The sequence below is a fragment of the Lissotriton helveticus genome, chromosome 6 (genome assembly GCF_964261635.1).
Source record: "Lissotriton helveticus chromosome 6, aLisHel1.1, whole genome shotgun sequence".
NCBI classification, from domain to species: Eukaryota; Metazoa; Chordata; class Amphibia; order Caudata; family Salamandridae; genus Lissotriton; species Lissotriton helveticus.
Genome location: NC_136067.1, coordinates 360,813,236 through 360,826,885, shown reverse-complemented (window position 1 = coordinate 360,826,885; position 13,650 = coordinate 360,813,236).

Sequence of the window (13,650 nt, the reverse complement as noted above, 5' to 3'; positions counted from 1 at the left end):
AGCCATTATGAAGTGCAAAGCACATACGAAAGCCACTGACACCATTTCCCAGGGTAACGATCTAGCAGATCGAACAGCCAAGCTTACAGCTCAGACTCCAGACACTCCAGTTAGCACGACAAAGACAGACGTTCCAGTCCAGACGACTTGTATGACAGTTAAGGACCCTACACAAGACGTACTAGACATACAGACACATGCTACCCCAGACGAAATCAAGAAATGGTCTGAACAAGGAGGGGTCCAGACAGATCAGGGATGGTTGACGAAGGGAAAAGCCACATGGTTTCTCCCCGACTCTATGATTCAAGTCATTATTAACACCGCACATAGTCCAGCACATTTAGGAGAAAAAGCCATGTTAGACAGCATCCAGAACCTTTGGTTTAACAAGCATTTACGAGCAGCAGCACAGCAGAATATGCGTACCTGCATGATCTGTTGCCAGTTCAATCCAGGAAAAGGTGTTCCGGTGGAACAAGGTGGATTCCATCCTCCTGACCACCCTTTTGAAGTCCTCCAGATGGATTATATTCAGATGGATCGATGTCGAGGTTTTAAGTATGTCCTCGTAGTTGTATGCGCTTTGTCCAGATGGACAGAAGCATATCCAGTCCCAGATTACACGGCCGCGACCACTGCCAGGCAGTTGGTTCGTGAGTTTTTCCCCCGCTATGGTTTGCCCAGGGTCGTGTATTCAGACAACGGCCAGCCATTCTCATCCGAACTCATGAAACAAGTATCTCTTTTGTTAGGGTACCAGTGGAAGTTCCACTGTGTACGACACCCCGAGGCAGCTGGCCTCGTCGAGAGACACAATCAGACCCTGAAAATCCGCATTGCAAAAGTTTGCGCAGAGAAAGGCGTAGATTGGATGGTAGCCCTGCCAGTCGCCCTTTTCTATATGAGAATGGTCGCTCACTCCCGTTCAGGTCTGTCACCGTATGAAGTAGTATTCGGCCGTCCCCCGAACATGTGGGGTACACCTATGCCACGTAAAATTACTGATGTTGACAGTAATATGCTGACAGATTACCTAGCTTCCTTGATGTCTGCACTACTCTCTTGTCGTTCACAGGTCGCGGCTGCCTTTCCAGACAACACCCAAGTGAAACCGCACGAGGTCATTCCAGGCGACCTCATTCTAGTGAGGAACTTTGATCGTTCAAGTCCGCTGGAGCCCCGCTGGAAAGAGCCAAAACTTGTTCTGATGACCACAAGGACCGCCGTAAAGCTAGAAGGAAGAAAAGGCTGGCTACACTCCAGCCACATCAAGCGTTTTCATGGACTCCGTCCAGAGACTTTTTTCAAGGACTGCCCCGATACTGACTCTAAACTCCCCCTGTTAGAGAAAACTCCGCAGCAGGAGTATAAATATAAACTGAGGTCTAGTAAGTCAGACAGCGTTTAATTGTTTAAGTCCCTCTCGGGTGAAGCGGTTAGACAGGTTCCTGACATGTATGAGATAGACCCCCATAGTGAGAGAGTTAGACGAAACTCCAAGAAAATACGTTATTGTAAAAATCTGCGCAGCAGATGTATCGTTACTTTATTGTTTATGTTATTTCTGAGTCTTACGATTACATGCATAAGTTACGTTTTACATGTATTTTTTCCTCCTCTTGATTCACATGTACATCTTTCCTCTAATGATACAGTAGAGCACACCTTTAGTGAACTACCCCCTCACGAGTTATCCTACCGACTTGCCATGCGCAACAATACTTTTATCCGAATGTTACACTATTCACACCAGACTAGCAATGCCACTAATTGTTGGGTGTGTGGTCGACTCCCCCCTTTCCAGACACCGAAGGGAGTTCTGCCACTCTTTCCCTATCCGTTTTCACACAATGGTTCGTGTGGAGCATGGTTTACGATAACATCATCCTCAGACGATAAGTCCCTTCTAAATAAAACATGTTTCCCAGACAAGGAAGGTCTTTCCCATAGGACAGGGTTAGATCTAGAAAATGAAGTATATGATCTAGGTAATTATTCCTCGAATTTCATGGTTTTGAATGTTCAGTCCGAGACTACTCCAGACTTGCCTGCTATTACAGTCCTACCAGTGAAAGGCGAATTATGTGTCCGAAAGAATGGTTCAGTACATCTAGGACACAGTGATTGTACTACTGTGGTCAAATACAGTGACAGTGGGAAATCTAATTTCAAAGCCTCACGTCATTCGTATTTTGTATGTGGTCAGACCGCATATGTACGTCTGCCCCTAGATTGGGATGGAACATGTTACATTGCCTTCCTACTGCCACCAGTTTTCCTAGCCCCATCCGATTATCACAGAAATACACATCTAGTACACGTCAGACATAGAAGGGAGATCGAGTCCCCAATTGTCGATCAAACTGAAACTGCATTAGAACAGTATACAGACTTCAATAAAGGTTTCTTTTTCTTCATAGGACCTATCCAGAATAGTAAGCTAATACGTAGGTTAACCAGAACCCTTGAAGCAGTAGTGAATGAGACTACTTCCGCTCTAGGTAACTTAACAGAAGAGCAATCTGCTATGAGATTTGTCGTTCTTCAGAACCGCCTTGTTCTTGACGTCATACTGGCCGATAGGGGTGGAGCTTGTAGAGTCATCGGATCTAGTTGTTGCATTTTCATTCCTAATAACGCACCGTCTGTTTATTCAGCTATAACCAGACTTCACAAAATAGCCCATCAGCTACACCAGAATCCAGGCAACTGGACATGGTCCGGTTGGTTCTGGAGTATAATATCTGCCTGGGGATGGAAAGTACTGTCATTCCTAGGAGTAGTAGTAATGATCATATTCAGTTGTTGTCTCTGTTTACAATGTGGCCCTGCGATTTGCGGCTTGTGCGCTACCTCTTGTATTCCAAGTCCTAAGTCCCATTCCAAGAAGATTCGAGACGAGCAAATGATGCTGTATGAACAGATAGATGGTATCATGAATATTGATGTTTCCTGAAGGAAACGTAGGGAACAAGGAGGGAATGAGGAAAATTGAATTTTGCCCTGTCATGTGTCCCTACGTGTTTCCCATTATATGCTATATGTGCATGAACGCTATGCATATTTACCCCCTTGACCGAATAAAGACGCAATTATAGTTGTGTCCAACGACAGTATGCCAGTTATCCAATCCTCGCGAAAGCAACGAGTATTAGGCCTATGTTGCCAACGTCTTTACATTGTGCACGTTAATTCATCGAGTTGTCCCCGTTTCTAGGCCTCAAAGGGCCCGGACACCAGATTCGAGTCTCAAGTCTCCTGAAACCACTCCGAGGAGCGATGCAGCCCCTCCCGCATCCCTGACCCTTCACTTACTTTCTGCCAAGCAGCACGGTGCCCGGCCTGGCCTGCCTGCCTGTCTGCCAAGAATATGTTATGCCCTAGTTATCAGTTCAGCTCCCCGGCTTCACATTCCTAAGCTAACGAACCGCATAAACATCTTCAGCTATAGTCTAGTCTCTCTGTCTCCATGCAAGAGAATTACTGAATTAGTATCCGTAGAAGATTCATAGCACACGCAAAACATGTAGAATATATGCATGCACTAGCCTTAGTGTCAAGTAGCCTTTGCCCTGATGACTTTTAGAATCAAGCAACATGTTCTCCAAACACAAGATATCAGATATGCTATAGGTACATGTCGTCCTGACATCCCAGACTTTAGTCTCCTCTTCTAGTGCCAGAAGTCAGAGCCCCAGCTCTCCCCAGTTACACGTCATGGCCCGTTTGCGCGCACCAGTAGGTTAAAGGTTCCAGCTGCCCAGATAGCCCCCTCCATGTATCCACCCATTTATGACACTTCTGTGATGTTTACATCACATGTCTCCGTGCACGCCCTGTGCACGCCTTCTTTTCACGCTCATGTGTTCTTATCTTTCGTTTGTCACTTGTTACGCCTACTGTATGCAATGCAATTGTACTATTTTACTATATATACTGTATAATGTTAATGAGATGCTGCAGCTGCCATTGCCAGTCCCTTTTCCTTGTGTCTGTCCCTTCCTGAACCTTTGCAGGTGATCGAACCCGATGGTCCATTGGCTCGAGCCATCTGATTAAAGCCCATTCGACTCAGATACCACGGATCCTGCCTCTTATTTATTGAGCTATCTGTTTCAGTTAATGCATAAAAAAATAGTACCGGTAATTAATTATTTATTTACCACACAACACCCAAAAGCGCTATGCGTTGTAATGGTATGCGATGTAAAAACCGCGTTGTAAAGGTATGCGTGGTAAAAGTATGCGTTGTAACGTCATACATCCGAGTTGAGGCATACTAAACTCGCAATTCTACCATGTTCCCTGAGTCAGTTAGGATTATAAAATGTAATAATCTAACTGCCCATTCTGGCCTATGGAGAACAGGTAGCCTTGCAATAATGAAAAACGAAAATGGCTGTAAGTCACTATTAGGACATGCCACACACACCAAGGCTTGGCCTACCTAATACTTACAATGCTCCCTGCCCTTGGACCTACCATAGGAGTGTTTGATATGAAGAAAAGGGAAGGTTTAGGGACTGGCAAGTGGGTGCACGTGCTCAGTCAGCATGGCAGTACCAGACTGCACACAGGCTCTGCAATGGCAGACCATATACACACTTTTACAGGCTGCTTCTGTGAGTGGCACAACCAGTGCTGCAAGCCCACCAGCAGCATTTGGTGTACAAGCCCTGGGCACTCCTGGTGCACTGTACTAGGGTATGACAGGTAAACCAAACCAGCCAATCATGGAATCACTAATTCATACATTAATTTACAATCGGGAGAGCATATGCACTTTAGCACTGACAGCAGTGGTAAAGTACCCAGAGTCATGAAAGCCAACAACAGGTCAGAAGAAATATAGGAGGATGGCAAAGTTCAGGGATGACCCTGCAAAAAGGGCCAAGTCCAACACTGGTCATTACGGCCTCTGAGTGTATCTGGACTCTGCTAACCAACCCAGGTCCAGTGCTCTATCCTCTGTAAGTATATGCTGATTGGTATAATTCTAATTGGTAAGGACAGCCCACCTGTAAGTCCTTAGTATATGGTAGTGCACGTAGTTTTGGAGACCCCAGTTGCCTTCCTACACTGTGGTATCTGATGTCATTTTGAAGCCAGGCCTGCCTTGCAGGCTTTTTAAAAAACATACTAAGTCCAAATTATAAATCATCCTTAAGGTCTGCGTATGTGGGTTAAACTGCATATTTATTTATAGTAGGGAGAATATAAAATATGTTTCTATGCCCATGCGGGGAAAACCAACTAAAGTTGTTTTTCCCTATTGCACTGCTGCTAGCACCATAGACAAATATGGGGATAGCTTTATTGAATATAAATAATGTCTAACTTTGAATTGGAGCTAGCAAACCATATCATTGAAAGTATCAAATTATTAGATACATTAAACACAACAACAACTCGATAAGGTTGGACTTAATATAACTATTACAGGAAAGTAGTTTTAGAACTTACTATCCGGAAGTTACCGAAAGAATTCCTTTAGCAGCCTCTTCTGATTGTTCAGCCCTTGACAGCCTGAGCCAAGCTGCTTCCTGAAGAGGTGTGAAGAAGCATGGGGCTGCAACAACCCAGCCATTTGGTGGGAGTAGATCATCTTCCTGGCGAAGCCAGGGAAAGGAAAGAGGCTGGATAGATAACCTGGACTTCAAAGGCAGGGGCCTCTGCAGAACACAGATATCCCAGGCAACCCCACTTCCTTTATCTATAGGCAGATGGTTGCCCCCAAATTTGATTGGGAGAGGGGCTGGAAGGGGAGTGTAGTCAAATGTTAGCTGAGCCTCTGGGTTGGGTTACACAAATACACTCTCCAAGGAGAGATTTTCTCCATTTTCACTTTTAATAGACTTATGCATGCTGGTCTAGACGTTTGTCACACTTCATAGGAAGTGGTCATACTAGATGGGGTAGCTTAGTTCCTATTGGCTACGGTGCCCCTTCCCTTAAGCTGCAGCTCACATGCGCACCAGCGCTCTGTGACAGCAGAAGCTCACCAAATATTAGTAGATATCACGCATTTCTGTCCTCCTACTTTCACACAATGCAGTGCAGCAAATGGCCTTGCTGCATTGCGTTGTGTAAAAGAAAAGCAAATCTGGCCCACAGATCACATAGCCTTATAATAGGTGACTAAATTACTGCAGGACATATCATATTGGCACTACCACTGTCCACTTCTTTACTTCTTATCTAAAACTAGATTCAAAGTGGAGCATAGTGGTCTAGAAACATTTCCTGCATCTGTTCATGGCCTTGATTCCTGCAACTAACCTAGACTATCACCACCAGATTCCCCTCCAGTGACCTCCTATATTTACAGAAACTCCGCAACTTCACTAATGGCCCTGCACCACATCCATATTTAGGTAATTTCCCTTTAAGTCACACTACACTACAATGTCCTGGCTCTTGGTCTGGCTTATTATTATTATTCTGAGTTTTGTATAGCGCCTGGTTACCAATAGGCATCCCAGCGCTTATCAGAACATTCCACGGTCTTCCTTTGCCATGACAGAGTCCCTGAAAGGCAAAGGAAATTCTATGTATGCATGTGCTCTTTGTGAAACAACTGAATGCAAACACTCAGAGTGATGTTAGCAAATGGCCAAAATTAGCTGCCTCACAGCCCCATGTTTATACTGCATTGGGCGAAAGAAAAATTTGAATAACGAAACATCAAAGGACCAATGGATTATGAAGGTGACTGAAAGCCCTCATAAATACGTATATTTTATATATATGTGATTTTAGTAAAATCAAAACATATAGTCTAAAGCCAGACCTAAAAAGATCAGCAGCTCAAAGTTAGACGGTGACTCGGTTTGCGAAAACTACTGGTGAATAGCAGCTGAAAACCTACATTTTAAATCACCATTGACATGCATGGTAACAACTGAGAACTAGCACTGGCAACACCAATTTGTCTCGCCTTTTAAAAGCTAGGGTCAAGCTATTGGCTTTGCCAGTGTCTGATTGATTTTGCAGAGGCAAATAAATGGTTGATGTGACTTTCACATGTGTTGTGATGTCATAACACATACGCATGTGATGGTGGCCATCATTCAATTGTATTGTGCTGTGGAGTACACATGTGTGGAGATCTCACATCACCGCTGCCACTTGTTATTTATTTGTCCCTATGTAATGAAACCTGCATTGGCAAATAACTCACTACTTGCTTTCATAAAGCAATAAATACTAAGGCAATTTTGCAATGAATTATAAGCTTCATATTCCATTCAAAGGTGGCTGACAGCAATTTTCATATGGTAAATTAGAAAACAAAAATATGTGCAATGGACACATAAGGAAGCTAACAGACCTGTACCAGTGTTCAGTTCGGCGGCTCGCCACAAAAAAGTGTGTTTGTAAAAAAAATTATTGGCAGGGGAGTGATGGCAAAAGCACAAAAGAGGTGAGGTGCAGGCTGCTGGGGTTATTTTAGATAACCAAAACTGGTCTGAGGGCATTACAGAGCCTTACCTGAGCACCATAACATACTACACTTTTCTGTTCATTTGGCATGGGGAAGTTAAGTTATTTTGCAAAAGCACCTTTCAGGTGTCAGGTATTTAAGCATTGCTTATGCCACAAAGATAGAGGCTGGTCAAAGTGCACTGCAGAAGGTTGTGCAGCAATCATCTGAATTGATGTTACATATAGAACTGCAGAAATGTAGCCATGGCTACGTAGGATGTATAAAAGTTTATAATGTCTAATTTGACAGTTACTGAGATTACTCGGGTTATAGGTTGGAAAGCAAGCAGACTTGGTCTGTCTAAATAAATAATTTATGAATAATAACGAGGCTCCGCATCATTACATGTTGGCGATGAGCATATGGGGATATTCCGCTACAAAAGGCTTAATTTCGAAATATGCTCTGCTGCAGAGATTTTTCAGGAGATCATAAAAAATTTCATTAGTCCAGTCAAGAATTCAAGGAATTATAGTGATGACATTCTTGTTTTTTGTAAAACAGAAGATGAACATGACCAAGCATTAAGAGCAGTTTGTCAAGAACTTATGAAAGCTGGGTTAACATTAAACCCTGAAAAGTGTGAAATTGCTAAACCGAAAATAACATTTTATGGGCATATAGTCTCAAGCAAAGGAATGAGACCAGAATCAAAAAAGCTATTGTCACTAATAAAAATGTCTTATCCAAAAGATATAACAAAATTACGCTAGTTATTGTTCCCGTTATATCAAAGATTATGCTACTGTCAGTTCACCCCTTAGAGAGCTTATGTAGAAGGAGAGGACCGTGTTCTGGAGTAGGGAATGTAAAAGTGCATTCGAAAAGATAAGGAATGACATTGCAACAGCAGCAAATCTAAAATACTTCAACCCAAATGTATGCACACAGATAGTGGAGGATCCAAGTCCGGTTGGATTAGGTGCTATCTTACTTCAGCATACATTTGGAAAAGATACTCCAAGGTTTGTGGCTTCAAATGCCAGCCGAAGCTTAACGATTATAAAAAACAAATGCTCCCGGCCGGAAATGGAAAGTTTGGTGGTGGTCTAGGTGTGTGAGCATTATCACGACTTTTTATTTGGAAAATCATTTGTAATAGTAGCAGATCACCAAGCACTCACGACTATTTTTGGAAAACCGAAAGCAACGTTTTGAGGTTGATGGACTATGATTTCAAACTAATTCATAAACCAGGAAAAGATGTGAATCCAGCTGACTATCAGTCCAGACACGCAACAAATGCACCTAAAAATTAAATAATTAATTAAATCGGCAGTTCCTGAAGTAATATCTGAACAAGAACTGATTCATGAATATAATAAAAATAATACTTTAGCAGAAGTGAAAAGAATAGCTTAAATAGATGGAAGCATGTCAATAGTTTAACACAATTTCAACCAGGAATATGCAAAAGAGATGTGCTTGCATTCAAACATATTCAATCAGAATTAACAATAGCCACTTCTGTTATTGTAATAAGAGGGAACAAAATATTAATTCCAAGCAATTTACAGGGACGTGTCATTAATCTTGCACATGAAAGTCACCGAGGGATATCAGCAACAAAAACTCTCTATCAGAAAAAGTGTGGTTTCTGAGGCTTGACAGAAAAGTAGAAAAAATCATATGGTCTTGTCATTTCTGTCTATGTACAACAAGAGAAAGAACTGTTGAAGAACTGCAGATGTCTAAGCTGCCAGAGGCTGTGTAGTCCAAACTAGCATGTGATTTCTATGGACCCCTAGATTCGGGGCAGTATTTGTTTGAGCTCATTGATGAATATACAAGGTTCAAGGTTCCCAGTTGTAAAATCAGTATCATCCACTTCTGCAACCATGATACTACCTATTCATAATGACATTTTTTCAGCTTGGGGTACGCCCAAAGTTTTAAAAACAGATAACGGTACGCCTTTCAATGGGAAAGAACTTGCAAAATTTCTTGATTACATGGGTGTGAGACACAGAAAAATGACCCCACTCTGTCCACAAGCAAATGCTATAGTGGAAAGATTGATGACTACATTAAAGAAAAGTGTGCGAAGAGCAAAACTGACAGACATTTAGTTGAATGAAGCTGTGTGCCAGGTTTTGCGTGACGGCAGGAACGCGCCTCATGGTTTGACTGAGAAAACTCCTTCAGAGTTGATATTTGGTAAGTCTTTACAAACACATCTGACACAAATGCCGTTAAAACCTCCTAAAGAACATTTACAAATTACAAAAAGAGATGAGATGATGAACTAAGGAAGCATATCTCCACACAAAGCTATGAAATAGGAGATCAGGTATTGGTAGCGCAAAATCACAAAAGTCTATGAGCAGATTTCACCCGAGTCCTTTGGAAGTGACTAGGGTGAAGGGTTCGGCTATTACTGCTCAGAATGAGGATACAATAATAATAAGGAACAAGGTACACTTCAAGAAATGTTAAGTCCTCCAGATGAAGGGTGTAGAGAAGGGTATGATGTTAATGGTTCCATTTCTCTTGGAACAACAGAAAGGATACAAAGAAGACATCAAAGACTGATTGAACAATGTTATTGATGTATTTCTCTTTATTTATTTGTTTTATTTTATTTTATTTTGTTTTGATGTTTGCTACGTATTAACACACTAATTTTGTTTCCTTGTTATTAAGAAAGGAGAAGATGTACTGATGTCACATATAGAACTGAGCTGGCCTAACGGCTAAGGCGCTCGACCTCGGACCTGGGGATCTGGGTTCGAGTCTCGGTAACGACGCCAAAAACCTCCTGTGATTCTGGGCAAATCACTTAATCTCCCCGTGCCTAAAAATGAGTCCTCATGTAAAAAAAACCGAAAAAAACAAACGTAACTTGTGCTATGTAAAGCGCTCTGATACCTGATTCGGTTCGGGTCTAGTTCGCGCTATATAAAACTCCACAACAAAAAAAAAAACCTTGTAGCCATGGATATGTAGAATCTATAAAAGTTCTAGTTTGACAGTTACTGAGATAACTCTGATTATAGGTTGGAAAGCAAGTGGACTGCTCTGGGTCCATCTAATAATACATTTATAAACAATAACGAGGCTCCGCATTGTTACACCAACCCGACTCCTTTTCTGCATCAGGCTCAGGAATAAGGTTTCCTGCTTGATTGGTCTTAACTTCAATGCTGCCTAACTGAAGAGTTCTACAGATTTCTATGTGCATTAAAATGAAGTCAATCTGCCGCATACGGGTATGAGGACTTCTTTATTCTTCAATGTAGATTGTATAGAAATACCACCAGTACATAGCTGTGCGTTGTGAGAAGTTAGCCTGGCATATGATATCCACTAGTTCTAGTGGGCACCTTGCACCAGTCTAATCGACCCTTATTGATGGTGGTTGTAAAGTCAACCTTATATGGACAAGCAGTCATCAGGCTAAGGCTTCAGAGAGCGTATTAAGCAAGTTGTTTTACAAATTATAATCCCTTGAGTACCAAATGAAAGGACACCACACAAGGTATATTTCAAATATATATGTATTTATTCTAAACACAACCCCTCTGCACTCTTTATGAGGTCAGAGGTAAAAATACAATACAAGTCACTGAGTTAATATACAATATGTTGCACAGTATACGTTCTGCCCTAGGGGCCTCACAAACCATATACTAAAATAGTGGTATAAGAACCACGAGAGAATTAGGAAGCAGGCCTGGGGCCTGTGGAATCACTGGGGCTACTCTAAACAACCAAAGGTTAGGAAGTAGGAGGCCCACGGGAGGCGCGTGCAGTGTCTAAACACAGGCGCGGGTTACCATTGACTTTCGGTGGGAAACGTAGAAGTTGCAAATATACAATTTAAGGACACTTCCTGGTGGACTATGATGGAACCCTTTTAAACTAGAACACTTTGAGAGTCAAGACCCACGGGAGCACCGGAGTACTCGCGTTAACTCACCCGGGGAAGCCGGGTGAATAGGTGTCTTTTCGTGTCGGGTTTCGTCGTCGTTTTCAATGGACAGCTGCAAAGAAGTGCTGCAGGCGACCATGGGAAAAGTGTCCGGGTGAGTCCAAGGGTGGATTGAAGATCTGTAGAACCTGAAAGCAGAAGGGACAGAGTCTGGGTCACTTGCCAGTGACCTGGATGGAACCAGGAAGAAACCAGGTGATGTGTTTGTGATTTCAGGTGAAGATGTGAAGTTTGTCTCTTCAGCTACGAGGACCAGGAGGTGTTGATGTCAACCAAGAGCTGGATTCGAGCTGTGTCACAAAGGATCTAGTTGACTGCGGTGTCGGTATCTAGACTGGACCCAACAAGCCTTGGCAAATGCAACCCACGCAGGATGTCAAGATTGGCTTCGGTGCAGACCAGCAAGGTCTGAGGAACTTCTCCTTTGTAGGAAAGTTGGAGCAAACCTGGAAAGCAAGTTAGATGTAAAAGAGAGTCTTCAGGGGGCTCACTAGCCAACGGACTAGGAACCGGGAAGACGCGTCAAGCTGAAATGCAAGAGCGGGCCCCACGGGACACTCATGGAGTTTGGAGGCCTGAGCTTCGGTGCAAATGGGTGCTCGGGTCTGGGGCTTCTTGTACCCCAATGTCCAAGTGCGAGATACCTCGGAAGTTGATGCAGTTAGCAAAATGCAGGTTGTCCAGGAGTTCTGGTCCCACGTCTCTCATGCCTGACACGGGTCTCAGCTTTGCTGGGATTGAAGGTCGGGTCAGGTATGTCTGGAAGTCTGTGTCCTGTGTTACAGATTCTTCAGGATCCAGTGGGAGCCTCGAAAATGCAGACTGGCAAAGTTGCTGTCGGTGCCTGTTTGAACAGGGTGGTCACTCCTTGACCACAAGGGAGATGTCTTCCATCTTCCAGTCGAGATGGAATGTCGAAGGTCCAGGATTTATGCTTCAAAGTTTCGTCCATGGTAATCTAAAGTCCTAGGGACACAGCTCCTATACTTATACTGAGTTTAGGGGCTGGACTACCCTTAAGGTCCCTTCTATGGGTAGACCTGGGAAGGGGGTGGTTACACCCCTTTTCCTTTGTTCAGTTTTGCGCCAGAGCTGGGGCAGGGTGCCCCAGCAACCGGTTTGAACTGGGAAATGCATGGATCACCTTGTGTGCCCCAGGCAGTGTCTGGAAAGCATTCACTGAATGCAGCCCTCCCTGCCCCAACACACAAAAGCCTGTCTGGGGAGGTGCTGGCACCTCCCTGGAGAGGAAACCTATTGCCCAGGCCTCCCCTGCTGGAGTTTCGTCCAGCAACAGGAGGTCAGACTCGTGTCTGTGGCAGCAGCATCCATTTTGTGATGCTGAGGCTCTGTTTAACTTCAACTGGGCAAAAAGTGTTTGACACCTTACACAACATGTTTTGATAAAGCCAAACCAAAGTTAGCATTAACCGCGAGGATTATTATGCACTTAAGAGTATATGGTATGGCTATATCATAGCACAGCTATAAGGAGATGGTTCCGAAAGCTGCAGAGGGGCTCAGCTCATGCTAGGGCTCCCTCTCACATAAAACCAAGCACTCTGCCTCCAGGATTATTAAGGCCTGCCATAGGAGTGACGTATAGGTGTATATGTGTCTATATGTATATATAGATATAGGTATACTATATCTAAGCAAGGGGTGATTACACCACCTTACCCAGGCTGTGTGAACAGACCTGTGGTGTCAGTTTGGAAGGCAAACCAGGGGTGGCACAATACATGCTGCAGCCCCTGGTAGGCCTAAGGTGCCCCTATGCCCTGGGTACCTATGGTACACTATACAGGGGCTCAGAAGGGTGACCCAGTAACCTATCTGGTATGGACCTAAAGTACATGGTATCAATTTAGAGAGAGAACAGCTGGGCTGTGGGTCTGATTGGCAGGCCTAGAGCCACACTAAAGTCGAACAACCAGAGAATCACAGCAAAACGTGGGGGTAACCATAGTAAGCAGACCCTACTCTCCTACATGCGTTCACTGCTCCAACTGCCCTCTAAATATCTAAATAGTCCACATTCCCGCAACCTTCTACAGTCCACAGTCCACCTGCCACTACAACATTCCACCCAAGTCAGACTCCCAACAAGAATGAGTCCTTGTTTTAACGTAACTGGTGTTTATGTAAAGCGCTCTAATATCTTCGGGTCGACTTTGTGCTTTATAAAAGTGCAATAAAAAGTACACAGTTGTATTATCTTGCTAAGAAG